The 16,323-nt window shown below is 36.2% G+C and overlaps 2 protein-coding genes across 2 annotated transcripts in view; one reads left to right on the plus strand and one right to left on the minus strand.

The window, feature by feature from the left end:
* The window catches only part of LOC134795538 (activating transcription factor of chaperone), a 197,947-nt gene extending 192,120 nt beyond the window's left edge, over positions 1-5,827 (minus strand). Inside the window, exon 1 of the mRNA XM_063767427.1 lies at positions 5,814-5,827. The gene's annotated coding sequence lies outside the window, so the exon portion shown is untranslated. The remainder of the gene's footprint in view (positions 1-5,813) is intronic.
* The window catches only part of LOC134795526 (3-phosphoinositide-dependent protein kinase 1), a 152,074-nt gene that overhangs the window by 84,321 nt on the left and 51,430 nt on the right, over positions 1-16,323 (plus strand). The gene's annotated exons all lie outside the window — the stretch shown is intronic.

Raw genomic sequence — 16,323 nt, forward strand, 5'->3', positions numbered from 1 at the left:
TTCCCAGCAAGCTAGAAATCATTTTAATACCTTCACTAGGTCCTAAATTCGTATAATCCGAGTTTGCTCCATCCCAGGAGGTGTGGATAAATTTTGAGGGCCTTGGGAGATACATTTTACCTTGGATTGACAAAACCACTCGATGTAGAAGGAACCCAGCGTCAAAATCAATGTTACTACCAGCAAGGTTGTTATGGATCAGACACTGGTTAAAAAAATCGGATTTTGACACGATTTTACAAAAAAAAGAAATTCGAAGTGGCGGCCATTTTTTACAATCTTTGATTACGAACTCATATTAAGGTATCTTTCGGACCCTCAGATGTCAATTTTTATCATGATTAGAGCAAATTTTCCGTCGGACGTACCATTTTTGAACTAAGTATAAGCCAAAAACTGAAAAAGAGCAAAAATATTTCCACAACTCCTGGAATGGAGCAAACTCGGATTACGCTAATTTATGACGATTTCCAGCTTGCTGAGAATTAATTCCTGGAAAAAAGTCTAATTTGGTTGGCTTATATGTTTAGAATTAATGTATTTGCAGTCGTTGATGCAAACTGAAAATCGTTCTTGTAACAGAAAATATTAATGTTGTACTCCGTGGCATGTGACGTGTTTGGTATACCTGGGTAAAATGTCTAGGTCCGGCCAACCATTTTATGTAAATTAAATTAAAACCTTCGGCCGGGAAGGTTTGGAATCTATAGAAATGTTGGATTCCGCGCCTTTATTTAGCGACGGACATATGATTATCCGACTATCGATCGACTAGCCGCGTGCTGTATACAAACTTTCATTAGTCAAATATTATAATTAATCACCTACCAGCCTGCGGTCACGTGTCGTGTCTTGTAATAATTCTAGTATGTATTTATAAATTTGTAACAAACACAATATAGTGTGTTTACAAACATTGTTAACCTTCCAATAACAGGGTTATCGTATATGTGCCCACGCATTGATTGTGATTATTATTTTATTAAATGGATGAATGAAAGCATATTTGTAAGAGGATAATATGTATAAGTATTATGTATTTATTGCCGTTTTTATTATTTTAAAGAACATGGTACTTGCTTATGCCTAGTAAGGTCGGATAGGCTATTTATTTCGCTAACGATCATTACATCAAATGTTTTAAAATGAGATACTTGCCCAATTATAAAATAATTTACAAATGAGAAAGATAGGTAATGTTTCATATACTGACTGATAGATAAATTGTGTGCTTGGGAAGATATAGTCCGTCTGGATATTATTTTGTTTTTCTTTCTTCACAATGACCAAACATTTTGCAACCATGACTCTGTTATTTACACTGAACGGAATTCGAGGAATGAACTAGGCTGGTGTACTATTCATAGCCGATGATGAGTTATGTGATGGATGCATGACGCGGCCTCGCCGACGCCGCCGCCGCTGCAGCGCCGAGGCTTGGCGCGACGCCCGCCGCAGTCACGCGGGCACGCTCACATATCTATTATGTCTAACTACATGTTTGTTTATACAAGGCGCCATTATTATCTACCTATCCTATATATAAAGACTAACCTCGAGATGACGCTTGCGCTACGCACCGGCCTACCGCGATGATGTAATTTCATGCTGAATGGCTATTGTACATTATGAAAGTGACGCGATGTATAATCGGGTCCAGATATATAATATTAAAATAACAGTCGTGTGGCACCTATACACAGGTATACGAGTATTTGTTTATATTTACAATACCTTTCAAGTGTAGTGTATTTGATTATGATAACGGGGATCACTAATCATAACGTCCCTTGTATCTAAATAATCTAGCTAGATGTTTTGTTGAACTAAAGTGGAGAGATAAACAACATAGTTGTACAATTGACAGATGACGTGGGCCGTTGTTTTTCACGTAGATTTAGATTTTTTCTGTGCGCTCTGTCGTCACCGTCGTTTTTCATGGGTGTCAGAAGTCAGATGAGTATTATTTATAGGTTCTGGTTAAAAACGGTTCGTGGAGGCGCCGCTGTACCGGTGTACCAGTTTGGTCGCATGTGGTACGGACGCCTACACGACTCGTGATTCATTCGTTTGGCTGCGCAACGGTAAACATTAGGTACCCTAATTTCATTACACAGTTGCAAAGCGACCTCCGAGATGTTTGTACAGTAAATATGCAATGCATCCGTAAACATCTCAAAGACTATCTGGTTCATGCAAAGATTATTGGCGCTACATTAAGATACGCATTTGAAGTCTCAGTTGCACATTAGCCAATTATAATTACCTATAGGAACTATATCGGCACTACTTTGAAAAAATCTCACACTGCTACTTAAAGTTGAAAGGCAGTAACTCTGTATGCATCCCATACAAGCATACCACATTTTTTTCTTTTGATTGACAGAACAAGATACGAGTTTTTTCCAAAGTAGTGCCGATATATTAGGTACTTTTATTATGGGATTCACACCGACATTTTAAAGGCGCTAACCCATACAAAGACAACGACAGTTGAAAGGCCAAGATGTTTGAAAATTCGTACTGTACCTACTCAAGTCATTACTTATTTAAAATGCCTAACTTTTAGTTATTTGTAAAAAAGTATTGGCTAGTAGGTACATTATTTTTAGGGTTCCGTACTTCAAAAGGAAAATCTGAACCTTTAAAGGATCTTAGGATCACTTTGTTGTCCGTCCGTCCGTCTGTCTGTCCGTCCGTTCGTCCGTCCGTCCGTCTGTCAACATCCTTTATGTCGGGAACGCTTAGGGGTATCGAGTTTAAATTAAAACCATATTCTCACGTCTACAGCCCCTTGAAGCTGTGAAAAAATCAAACTTACGATATATATGTATATACGATACGGCCGTTTATGCCGCATATCTTTAACATTCTTATCTTGTCTGCTCAATTGTTGGTTGTTGGTGTTGCACCGGTGTACTTGTAAATTGTGAACATAGGAAAATACCATGATCTTCCGATATAAAGGTGATGTTCATTAAACATACGAAAATGACAGTACACCACACGATATGTAAGACGACTGAGATAATGCGTGACCTACGTCAAAGGACGAGCGCAGTAGTATGTTTGCGCCAAAGGTTTGCGCGTTATTTCTGCGTGCGAGTCGCCGGGGCCGCTTTTAGCGCGCAACATGAGCCGCCGCGCGCGCCGTTGCAACGCCAACAATAGAGCAGACAAGATTATTTATACCAAATACTCTTATTCTAAATTCCTTCACGTTCTGTACGTCGTGTAATTAAATTGATTCCTATCAGACGCGTTTATTCTAGGCCCACACATATTGTGGTAGTTTCGCAGGTTTTGTTGACAGTAAGTATACCTATACCTACGCAGCTAATGCCCCAATGCTACTTCCGTAGCCAAATGGCAAAAAACGGAACCGTCAGTCCGTCGGATTCGTCATGTCTGTCTGTCTGTCTGTCCGTCCGTAGGTATGTCACAGCCATTTTTTTCCGAAACTATAAGAACTATACTGTTGAGACTTGGTAAGTAGCTGTATTCTGTGAACCGCGTTAAGATTTTCACACAAAAATAGAAAAAAACAACAACAAATTATGGGGGTTCCCCATACTTAGAACTGAAACTCAAAAATTTTTTTTTTCATCAAACCCATACGTGTCCCTATGGATAGGTCTTCAAAAATGATGGACGAAATGGAAAATAACGACTTTTTTATAATCCAATATGATTTGGTATTAATTGACTGCCTGTCCTGAAATGTCCACAAATGTCAGTAAAATAGTCCAAATATTTATGTTTATGGAAAAGATGGTGGTGCTGACATCAATCTAACCATGGGACAAATAAAATATTTTGATTAAATAAACTAATATAGTTGTAGGTACTTGGCTTGGGAACCAATTTGTAAATATTAAAATGAAAATGAAAATACCATCTTGCGTATCTGTTCTGTTACAAAGTGATAATATTTCCCGAGAAAAGGGAAACAAAGAATGACATCTGGACATTTTGACGCCATGACATGACTACCTATTTAACATAAGGGAAATATGGCATATGGAGTTGTGGACTTAATGACATATTGGACATTGTGGCATCGTTTATGTTATGTTTATAATCGTTTGTTTATGTTACCCTTCGTTGCATTTGACAACCTACTCAGTTCAATGAGAATGCACCTGAATATATATAACTCGTGCCAAGCGCCATTCTGCTCTGCCCTACTATTTCAAAACGTTCATATTAATTAAGATATTCAGAACACATAGGTCGTTTTTCTTAATACATACATATAATGTATGTGCTGGTCTGTTGCTTGCTTCCACGAAACTCCCATCTTGGCAGCAGCGGGGCACCGACCTAAATCTCGTGACCATTAAAATCACGTGAATTGGTTTACCATATTTACCTACTTACCTTGTTTATTTATCCTCTGTATTACGGTTTTTAGGTTTTGGGAAACCTAGAGACGTATATGTGCGCAATACGTATACGGTAGGTTATTAGGTAGTACTATTAGTAGATTGTTATTGTTAGATACCTAGATCCTGCCTAGATCATATGTGTATCTTCTTCTTCCTCGCGTTATCCCGGCATTTTGCCACGGCTCATGGGGAGCCTGGGGTACGCTTGACAACCATAATCCCAAGAATTGACGTAGGCACTAGTTTTTACGAAAGCGACTGCCATCGGACCTTCCAACCCAGAGGGGAAAATAGGCCTTATTAGGATTAGTCCGGTTTCCTCACGATGTTTTCCTTCACCGAAAAGCAACTGGTAAATATCAAATGATATTTCGTACATAAGTTTCGAAAAACTCATTGGTATACGAGCCGGGGTTTGAACCCGCGACCTCCGGATTGAAAGTCGCACGCTCTTACCGCTAAGCCACCAGCGCTTCTTATGATCTTCTAGATATCTAGATCATATGTATGAATGAAAATATCAATAAATACTTAGTGGTATCCTTGAATGATCTTTTTCGTTTTTTAGTTTTGATTGATTACTTAATCCAAAAACGGTTAAGTATAAATAATGTCAGTAACTATCTTGTGCAATATCAATGGCTCTGTAACGAGTTGACTGTATGGCATAAAGTAGTGCTTTTGATATTATCTCTCATTAAATGCTAATGTAGGCATTTCATTTGAGCGTCTTTCACCGGAATCTACAGATAATTTTTTACAAGGCGGATTGCTCTTCACGAATGCATTTTCGACCATCCACGACTAATAAAATGCCTTGTGTGTTTTCATAATCTAAAATTTAGAAAGGTTCAGGTGAATAACTACTGTTTCGCTCTTATATCAATTGTTTTCACTTATTCGTTTCTAGGTTACCCACTCGATGAATGGAGAGTCTGTCCTATCTGTTAATTATTTCACAGAAAAAAATATATATTAGTGTGCCATTCGCAGCCGCACGGAGCGCGTTCTGTCTTACGGCTTAAAAATAGATATGTTCTCAAGTTTCTAATGTGTGGCCTGTGTTACAATAAGCTGAATAGTCAGTGTCTGCATGAGTCTGTCCTGGCTCCTATCTTCAACAAATTTTCCATTCACAAAAAGCTATATGACTTGCGGCGACCACCCAAAACTCGTGTTCATCTTCCTAATTAATTATATGATACGGATTTATTTCTTATAATGTTTTGATGCACTTCGTTCTCTCGAGCAGATAAGAGAAAATATCAACAATTGCAAATTTATCTGTCACCTTCATTTTATTACTTTAAGGTAGGTACTTTACAGCATTTCGTCTTATAACTCGCAAACCAAAGAAAACGTTGGAAATCTATCGAATTACAAAAGATGCCTATTGGTCTGGTCAAGTTTCTCGTCTAAATATAAATGTTGATCAGATATCGCTGTAAGTAATTATATCAGAAGAAAGACTTTTTTATCATCATGGTTATCTTCATTTTATCAAGTTTAGTTTACTTGATACTATAAACCTTAGGCACGCGCCACACAAAATGCGCAATAACTATAAACGTAGGTAGAGCTGATGACCTTTTTGCACGTGCCGATATACGAGTACACGAGCTAAACGGCTTTGCTTTACGGCGATAATGGAAATTTTTCATTTATTTTTCGTGCTAACTAATATTGTTTCTGCATGCCGATAAGAAAGGCAATACTCTGAGTGCATTGTAAGAAACTCCACGTGTAAGACGTACTTGCATGGTTTATAGTCACCTTCCATTTCAACCGTACAAATGGAATTACGCAATCACTCCGATAAGATTTAGAAAAAGTGTGTAAGACATCAGAGCCTCTACCATCAGTTTTGACATTGACATAACGCTCACGTCTACGTAATTTACTTTCTGTACATCTCGCTTGCACTAATATGCGAGTACGAGCGAGATGCATAGAAAGTAAATTACGTAGACGTGAGCGTATATGTCAATGTAAAAACTGATGGTAGACGTAAAGGCCTGGGGTGTGTAAGTGATGGACAGTACCGTTCGCAAAAAGTACCCAACCTAAATATATGCCCTATTGTGTGACTCCTAATACGGCCCCGACACTATCATGAATACTGACATTACTTTGAAGGAATGACGTTTTTAGTGATAGTGTAGGGATTGTAATGAAGGAATGACGGCAAGTAATGAAGTTTATTTTAATAATTTCCGTTAGTATTGGAGTTATGTCAAAGTAATGATACTAGAAATGACATTAATACTGACAGTGAATTGATTAGAATGATGGAATCAGAAATGACAGAAAGAATGATGGACGATAATGAAGTTATTAAACATTTTTAATATTTTTGAAGTAATGTCAAAATAATGACATTATACTGATAGTGAGTGGAGCGCATAATACTCCTATAGACTAAGTAGTATGTATATACTAAAGAATGTATATGAGAAGGGCTCTAGAAAGCGACAAAATTTTACGATAGTTGTTTATAATTTTTTTTTCGTTTTCAATAAAGGAGGAAGTTTGAGAAAATTTTGTTAATCAACAATTGCCTAACTTGTTGAAAAAATAACTTTAAGATAAATTTCTACAAGAAGTACATTTATTGACATGTTTTAAATACACCATATATTTTTAAAATTTTTAACGAATGTTTAATACCTTTAAAATTATATTTAATATCTACTTTTTCCCCCTTTTTTTGTTTATAACTTTTGATATTTTTTGTGTGCTAATACACGCTTCGAATACATTTTTCTAGGCATCATGACGAATCTAATGAGGTATCACACGTAATTTTAGGAGTAGTATCTCTATCTTTCACCGTTTTCAGTTTCTCGAGCATTCTAAACGGAGATTGCACTTACACGCGCGGTTATCGACGCTGCACGTGTAATTGTGCAGTGTGCATAGGTACGTTTTACAACTTTTTACTACAATCGTTACGTCTTAAGTCAAACTTGTTTACAGCAACAGTAATTTATTTCATATTCGCAAACGACAGAATCGAATACGATGTTGGTGCTTGTTCAATTTAATATTTAACTTAGTATTGTATTGGTATCTGTAAAACCAATAATAACATTGAGGTCGTGTACCTAGTGTACCTACAAATATTTTTGGTAAACTAGTCGCATCGATATTTTTACCGTTGACGGCATTCATTCATTTCATGGGGTCATTAAATCGTTCTACTAAAATATTCTTACTCTATTAAAACTACTCGCTACTAAAAGACACTCGTGTATTTGTTCCATTAGCTTTGGTTTTTTGGTAAATAGATACGTGTATATTTATTTATCTAGTTGTATTTTTTTTGTAAAATTTGGGTAAATCCTTATAGCGCCAGAGCAACTGTCATTGCTTTTAGTTCCGTACCCAAAGGGTACATGCGTAGGGTTTTAGAGAACCGGCACGGCGGGTTACGCATTGGCGGCTACCTCCTGAATAATCTGCGGTTTGCTGATGACACCTCGACAGAAGCTGAACTCGCCGATATACTGGACCGGATTGATCACATCAGCGCAGAATATGGTCTTCTCATCAATAGGAGTAAAACCAAACCGATGTTTGTCAACCGGAGCGGCCATCCACAGAGAACCAACGAGCTACGTGACCTCGATACAGTACACAAGTTTGTATACCTAGGATCACAAATTAGCGATGACGGGGACTGTGACCAGGAGATAGTCAGGCGAGGTCAGATGGCAAAAGCAGCAGTGAAGCGACTTGAGAAGATCTGGAGGAACCGAGGAATAATTAATCGCAAAACAAAGATAAAGCTCATGCGTACCCTTATCTTCTCAATCTTCCTGTATGCTTCCGAGACTTGGACATTGAAAGCCCGGGCACTTAGAAGGATAGAGGCGTTCGAGATGTGGTCCTGGCGCAGAATGCTCAATATATCTTGGACTGAACGCCGCACAAACGAGTCTATCTTAGAGGAGCTCAATATCACCACAAGGCTATCCACCATCTGTACCCAAAGAGTACTTAAATTCTTCGGCCACACAGCCGGACGCGGCATGCACGGACACGCTAGAAAGGCGAATTATTACCGGGAGTGTCGACTAGAGATGCCCCGAATAGTGAATTTGGCCGAATGCCGAATACCGAATATTCGGCCCCTCTCTCGGCCGAACATGATATGCGAACATTTTGAGTCATAATTATTATGAAAACTGTTCGCCAACAAAGCACAACGTTTGCTAAGATATATTTTTATGTTGAACAGAATTAATGAATGTAGTTAGAGTCAATCAAATCAGACCCATGATATAAATAAAATATTTTGTAATCAAGAAATGCTCAAAAACGTGCCTTCGTATTTAACTACATTCCAAGAATACATTTTAAAAATTAAATATTCCTAGTTTTTGGTTATTTTTTTGAGTAATTTTTCTTTTTAGGTAGGTGCGACAGATATTCGGTATTCGGCCGAATAGTAGGCAACATTCGGCCGAATACCGAATATTCGGCAAAGTGGCCGAATACCGAATAGTTGCCGAATATTCGTGGCATCTCTAGTGTCGACGGACGAAGGAGTAGAGGGCGTGCACCCAGTAGATGGTCAGATGTGGTCCAAAATATTATCCAGACTTCGCTCCAGGCAACGATGCAGATGGCCGAAGATCGAGAGGCCTGGAGAGCAGTGGTAGGAAGAATAACTCATAGGAGTCACGTCCCTCAGACATGAGGTCACGACCACGAAGAAGACCCAAAGGGTAAAAACGGGACCCTATTACTAAGACTCCACGGTCTGTTTGTCTGTCTGTCACCAGGCTTTATCTCATGAACCGTGATAGACAGTTGAAATTTTTACAGATGATGTATCTCTGTTGCCGCTTTAACAACAAATACCTACTAAAAAGTACGGAACTCTTGATGGGCGAGCCCGACTCGCACTTGTCCGGTTTTTACACTCCCAGTGACCCCCCCGAGGGACCTACGAAAAAAAAATCCAAGAACTGATTATTCACAGGTCAAAATCTATAATGACTGAACTATTCGTATCTTAAACAATTAACGCTACAAATAGCTGGTTTGTTAGTGCACGACACCTTGCATTTTGAGACTATGCGCTGAAACTTGGCACAGTTGATTCTTAGCTGGTCTTGAGCAGATACAGACCGGGAGCCGTCGAGAGCCACCTCTCATTTAGTGGGGGGGAGGGGGGAAATATCGACGTTGCGGCGATTCACTTGGAGCAACATTTCTCTTAAAACTATACCTATTAGGGCATGTAATACATCATTTTCGGATAAATTGAGGATGAAGAATCAATTTTAAGAACAAAAACAATGCACTTTCTAACAAAAAAAAAGAATAAAGTAGAAAAGACTAAAGAACGTATTTTAATTTTTTTTATAATCACCATTTTTTTTAAAGTGTAGCAGGAATCTGAAAACAAAAAATACAGTCTTAAAGCTACACTTATTACGTTTAAAAAAATATAAGTTTATTATACAAAACTGTTATAAATGGGAGTAAAAATATGATATACAGCGTGAGTGAGAGTGATCTCAATACAAAATATTATTAAGGTGGGAAAGTTACTTATAATTTGTTCTACAATCGTTTTTTTTAGGTTTTCGTAAATAACTCGTAAACGGTAGCCCGGAGCAAAAAAATACATTTTACGTAAATAATCTGTTTCAGATTTCTTTTACCGTTTACCAGTTATTTACGAAAAACTAAAAAAAATAAACGATTGTAGAACAAATTACAAGTAACCTTCTCACCTTCATATGAGATCACTCTGACCCACGCTTAATATTATTTTTTATCTCCCATTTATCAACAGATTTGTATAATAAAACATTTTTTTAAACGTAATAAATGTAGCTTTACGACAATATTTTCTGTTTTCAGATTCCTGCAACGCTTTTAAAAAAAATTGGTAATTATAAAAAAATCAAAAATACGTTTTTTAGTCTTTTCTACTTTATGCTTTTTTTTGTTAGAAAGTGCATTGTTTTTGTTCTAAAAATAGATTTCTCATACTTAATTTATCCGAATATGATATATCACATGCCCTAACAGGTATACTTTTAGAGAAATGTTGCTCCAAGTGAAGCGCGGCGGCGTCGAACTTCCCCCCTCCCCCCCCCCCACTAAATGAGAGGTGGCTCTCGATGTCTCCCGGTCTGTATCTGCTCAGGACCAGCTAAGAACCAACTGTGCCAAGTTTCAGCGCATAGTCTCAAAGTGCAAGATCCCCATACAACGGTGTGCACTAACAAACCAGCTAAAATTTGAATTTCGAATTTTAAACAAGCTCACTGACCAGCAATTTCGGAACTAAAGTTTTTCAATAGAAAGGAGGATGGGTCAATTATACATAGTACTGCAGACATTTTGGACTAGTCATTGAGTTTTCACTTCTGTCGGCACTCCCGGAGTGCAACCCGTTGTTTTTTTTTTTCTTAATTTCGAGAGCCATTAATATTTTTTTAAGTCTTGAGGAGTAGGTACTGTTTTGTTTGGAAATATAAATTGTATAGCATCTTGATATTTCCTATTAAAGTCACAAGTCGTTTCTCTGTCGTTTCCAGACTTTCCAAAAATGCAAGCATTCCTTTTTAAATCTGGTTGTTCCATACGTGCCGCTACTTTATATTGCGACCATGTGGGATGTTATTGTAAATCAGACCGATTGTGGTTATCATAATAGCAACGGGAGACTAACCCGCATTGGCGCTGCGCGCTGCCCATTCAATGCTCAATTTGTGTGTTTCTTCAATTTAACATAATGTACCACTTGATGTTATTGTTATTGCTCTACGTATTAAATATAATGGCTTCTTTGTTATTTTATCTTATTATTGTTTGGGAAGAATGCGTGTACAATTTATTAATTCGCAAAGCCTAACCGCCTTATTCATAAACGGGCTACAAGCCTCAATTGAGTGAATTGCAAAAAAATTGTACGTAATTAAGCGCAGTTAAGTAGCTGTGCTTAGTCTTAACTTAATTGATTCATTTGTGTTACGAAAATTAACTATGTAAATTGTATTGTATTGTATTTATTGTACTTATGTCGTACACATATAAGTCTATAGCATACGCTAACACACTTTCATGTATCTAACTTAAATAAAAAACCGGCCAAGTGCGAGTCGGACTCGCAAACGAATGGTTCCGTACCATTATCTATAAAAACGGTCACCCATCCAAGTACTGACCCCGCCCGACGTTGCTTAACTTCGGTCAAAAATCACGTTTGTTGTATGGGAGCCCCACTTAAATCTTTATTTTATTCTGTTTTTAGTATTTGTTGATATAGCGGCAACAGAAATACATCATCTGTGAAAATTTCAACTGTCTATCACGGTTCGTGAGATACAGCCTGGTGACAGACAGACGGACGGACGGACGGACGGACAGCGGAGTCTTAGTAATAGGGTCCCGTTTTACCCTTTGGGTACGGAACCCTAAAAATGGCTTAACTGTGGTAACACAAATGGAATCAATTAACTTAAGACTAATTACAGGTGCTTAACTATGTACAGATTTTTTACAATTCACTCGATTAGCTAATAATCGTTTGTCTCTGGGGTGGATTTCAGCACAAAAAATTTCACCATACAATTTTTTTTTTTTTAAATGTTTAATTTAACACGATTCTAGCTGGGTAAAGTAATGGGGGGCTGTATATTGAGGATATGTATGGTATTTATACAATCATTTGTGGCTTATATTTGAAGTTATCGCTTTCGGAAAATAAAAACGCAAGATGGTGATGACAACCATGGTATGGTAATGACTCTTTTATAGACGGTAATGACACTGCATGTACGGTAATGACGATTTGGGAACTAATTTACATATGTATTAAAAACGTATTAAAAAAACAAAAACTTTTTTTAATTGTAAGACTTTAGAAGTTTAATAAACATTACAACTAACATGTTTTTGAACATAAGGCTAGCTACATAAATTATTTTTAGAAAATTATAAAAAATACATTTTATTCATTTAAATAAATATACACCGTGTTTTTATTGAATTCCGTTAACTTCGGGGTATAGTTAAGTACGTTTATAAGAACTAAATGGCATAGTTAATTTTCAAAAAAAAAATTTTTTTTTGTTTACTTTTTTGTTTTAATTTTTGTTTAAAAAGTAATTAAATGTAGCATATAGCGTTGTTGTAACACGGGCATTACATTTAACTCAACCAAACAATTGAAATCTGTGACATATCAATGTCATTTCGTACATCAATCGACCGAGATTGTACTTAAGTTTAGTAGCAAATGTATGAACTCATTCTAAACACTAATCAATATGTAAGCCGGCCCTAAGGCAAGTGTACACGCTTGTAGAGGCCTTATAGGAAAAAAATAAATTATGGATTATCTCCGAAATGGACTTAATTAGAACATCGGTGTCTTTGAGAAAGTTACTTGATTTAAGCTCAGGAATGCACCCTTGAAATTAACGGAAATCAAAAAAAACACGGTGTATAACAAGTATTTTTATTGTATAATTTTAAATAATTTATGTTCCGAAATAGGCAATTTATTTGTATTCATTTATTTTTTTGGGTTTTTTCAATGTTAAATCATATTAACAATATTGTACTCTTATTATCAGTTTAAACCCGCATCTTCTTTTATTTACTGCATAACTTGGTATTTATGTCATATTATAAAATTACTGGCTTACCAATGAGCTTAATTTTTATGATATATTACTTTTTTTGATAGTTTGATTCATTGCACAAGTTTGTATTTTTGTTGTTTTATTAATTAACTTTAAAAATAGCTATAATTATTTAAATCCATATATATGTTGTTTAATAGACATTAATATATAATCAGTGTTTTATAAGTTGCAAGACCCCTACTTGTAATGCATGTCATAAGTTACAAAATGTTAGGTATTGGGTCCGGTGACTACCCAATGGTATAATTATTAATTGCTGTAATTATATACATCAATTAATATAATATTATCAAAAAACATAAAGCCATCACGATAGTGAGCCAGTACCGTAGCCTATGGTCGCTTAAAACTTAATATATGTTGCTTGTTTAAATACTTTGTTTTAACACGACTAACATGCAATTACAGACTCTAAGTTGCACGATTTACATTATTAGATTATAAAAGAAAAACATTTGTATGTTCTAAGTTCTAAATGACCTAAATTTTGCCTACTTCAGTCAAAATGTTAATTAAAAACTAAGCATCCTCTAGTGTGAAAGAAATAGTTATATCTTCTTCTACATTTATTCTACATTTATAAGGTAGACATTATATAGTGTTAGAAGACATAGAGAACGTTTTTCAAACATACAGCTTAATTTCATAATGAATTATAGCAAAATAACTAGAAAAGTTTCTGAGAACCGTCATCACCATACACATGAAATCATTACCGGTCGTAATTTTTTCCCGGTGATGATGGGTATGGTGTTGACGATTTGAGAGTTTCTTGTTTTTATTTCTAGAATACGAATAATAGTAGTTAATGTCTATGCTACACAATAAACTTCATGTAGTTTGCCATTCATTTCAGTAATTATTTCTAATATATCATTTGTAACTTTTTTAAACCAAAGCATAACGGTGATGATGCTCTGTTGTGACAAACTACGTTTTACAAATTTGTTCGTAATATTTCTCACGATTCAGTGATGTGACTTTATAGTGAAATCATTTTTGGCATTCTATACTAAAGTGAAAAATAGGGCAAGGACCTTTAGCGGTATTTCGTTGTTCATACACCGAGATTAGCTCACATTGACATTACCATGACGGTGTTGACGAATATTCGTGACAAAATTTGAAATATTTTTAAATGTACTTTCTCGGTGAAGGAATTATTGCATATTTTTTCATGTGTTAAACAACAACATGGAAAATATATAAGTAAAAGAAAAATTGCAATCGTACGATAGGTATGCTATAATTTTCACTGCAAACAAAAAGGTTCAGATTTTTCCGGTCGACGGTGATGATTTTAGACACATAAAACTATATAAATTTATATAAAAAAAACTATTAAGTTATTGGAGATGGTAATTGATGGAACATGAAGATAATAGTTCTTAAAAACATATAAAAAAGTTGCAACTCGCACAACCTACTAGTTTTTTTTATAAAGACCGAACCATAAGTTATCGCTGGATTTTGAAATCCACCCTCTGTCATTTTGACTTATGTACTTGTAAGAAAGGGATAAAAAATAATTTAACTAAATCAGACCTGTGAAGTTTTATGAATAAGGGGGTAATTTTCCATCGGTTTCTGAAGTTCCGTGTAATCTTCAACATCAATGCCATTGATTTGCAGCTCGTCAACTTCAATCATTGACAATGTATGTCGGTGCATTATTGCAGAATTAGTACATTGTAGGAGAGGACGGAAAACCGCTAAAAGATGGACGAGTCGTTTGAGGGCCGACACGTTAGTGGAGGCCCTCTAATAATACGAGTCCATCTTTAGCGTTTCCGGCCGAGGCATTACATAGTGCTTTTCACGACTACTGCGAGGAAATAAGAAAACATTTGCATAACTATAAGTACTATCCCGCGATTTCTCTGGTAGCAAATTACTAGCCACTGCCTGTGCTGTCTCTTGAATTTCGGTAGGCGTCAGCGTAAGAATATCATTTTCTTCACTAACTCATTTTTATAGCGAGCGTTGATACGTGTTTCTTGTATTTTTTAATCAAACACAATTTACACTATCCAATTCAGTAAGTATTTTCAGATCCCGCCTTTTTTACTTTTTTTATCACTTTTAAAAGGCGTTATTCTGTTATTTGCTTCAAACCGACTCTAAACTTAGAAGCGTTTTTGTTAAAAAAAAACCACAAACAGCTTCAAAAGTAAAAAACGCCTTAAGCGTGAACTGAATGGATAATTGTTAAAAAAAAATAAATTAATGGTTTTGACATTTCTTTTTTTTTAACAAGAAATTGGTCCTATAAATAACCTAATTTTATTTTTGAAGGTAAAAGTTGCACCAAAAAAGACCTTTTGTTGATTTTTATGTTTTAAACGTTACTCATTGCTGTAGCGAACCGTCATCAATGACAGATGATGATAACAATGAAACATTGTAGTAGTGGTGGTTCAGGTGCTACAGCTATTGCCTACTTTCCAGCTTGGTTTTAGACCATCTATTGCCACATTTCCGAACAGTGGCGTGAAAAATATATAACTCTTATTGTGGTGTACGAGGTTGGATTACCGATTAACGGGCGAATCAATAATCGACTCTAACCTTTTCCGAGTCAAAATTGTCCCACAAGCCTCGTGTTAAAACCAGTTTTCTTATTACATATTTCTAGTGAAAGTTATTGTGTAGAGTAAGCACGCTTACCTACACTTGTGTCATGATCATAATATTGTTGTTCACTTGTTTTTCGCGTGTGTTCTATTATGTCGACAACAGTTTTGATACTTATTTTTTCTACTCGTCGACTGTAATTCTTGAATTAAGATTTCGTATACCAAACTGCTTTGGGTACTTTTAATGTATGGGCTCCCAACTCAACTATAATATTCATTTGGATACAGTTTAGTCAACTATAATAAAATTGACCAATCACAGTTCGCCGCGGTCAAGGCTACGAAAACCTACGTCTCCATAGGCTACGGTGGCTAAAATCGAGAAAAAAACTGTTTGAAAAGGAGCAAGTACCAGGGCCTCATGAGTTACGAGGTGTCGTTGACCAGCCCGCCGGGCCGAGGCGGCCGGGGCGGGGGCACGTACGTGTATGAAGGTATCACGGCTGCTCGCGTATCTTAGCTGTAGGTATACTTTTGGTTTGTTTACCTATATGATTCTACTAGTTTAAAGTATTATTTAAGTTGACTCGTAGAAAAAGTATTGTACTTATACAATAGTGATATAATCAAGCTTTTCAATCTCATACCTTACTTAGGCAACTCAGCAAGCTTCGTTGCCTAAAC

Source organism: Cydia splendana, chromosome 12 (assembly GCF_910591565.1).
Source record: "Cydia splendana chromosome 12, ilCydSple1.2, whole genome shotgun sequence".
In the NCBI taxonomy this organism is placed as follows: domain Eukaryota; kingdom Metazoa; phylum Arthropoda; class Insecta; order Lepidoptera; family Tortricidae; genus Cydia; species Cydia splendana.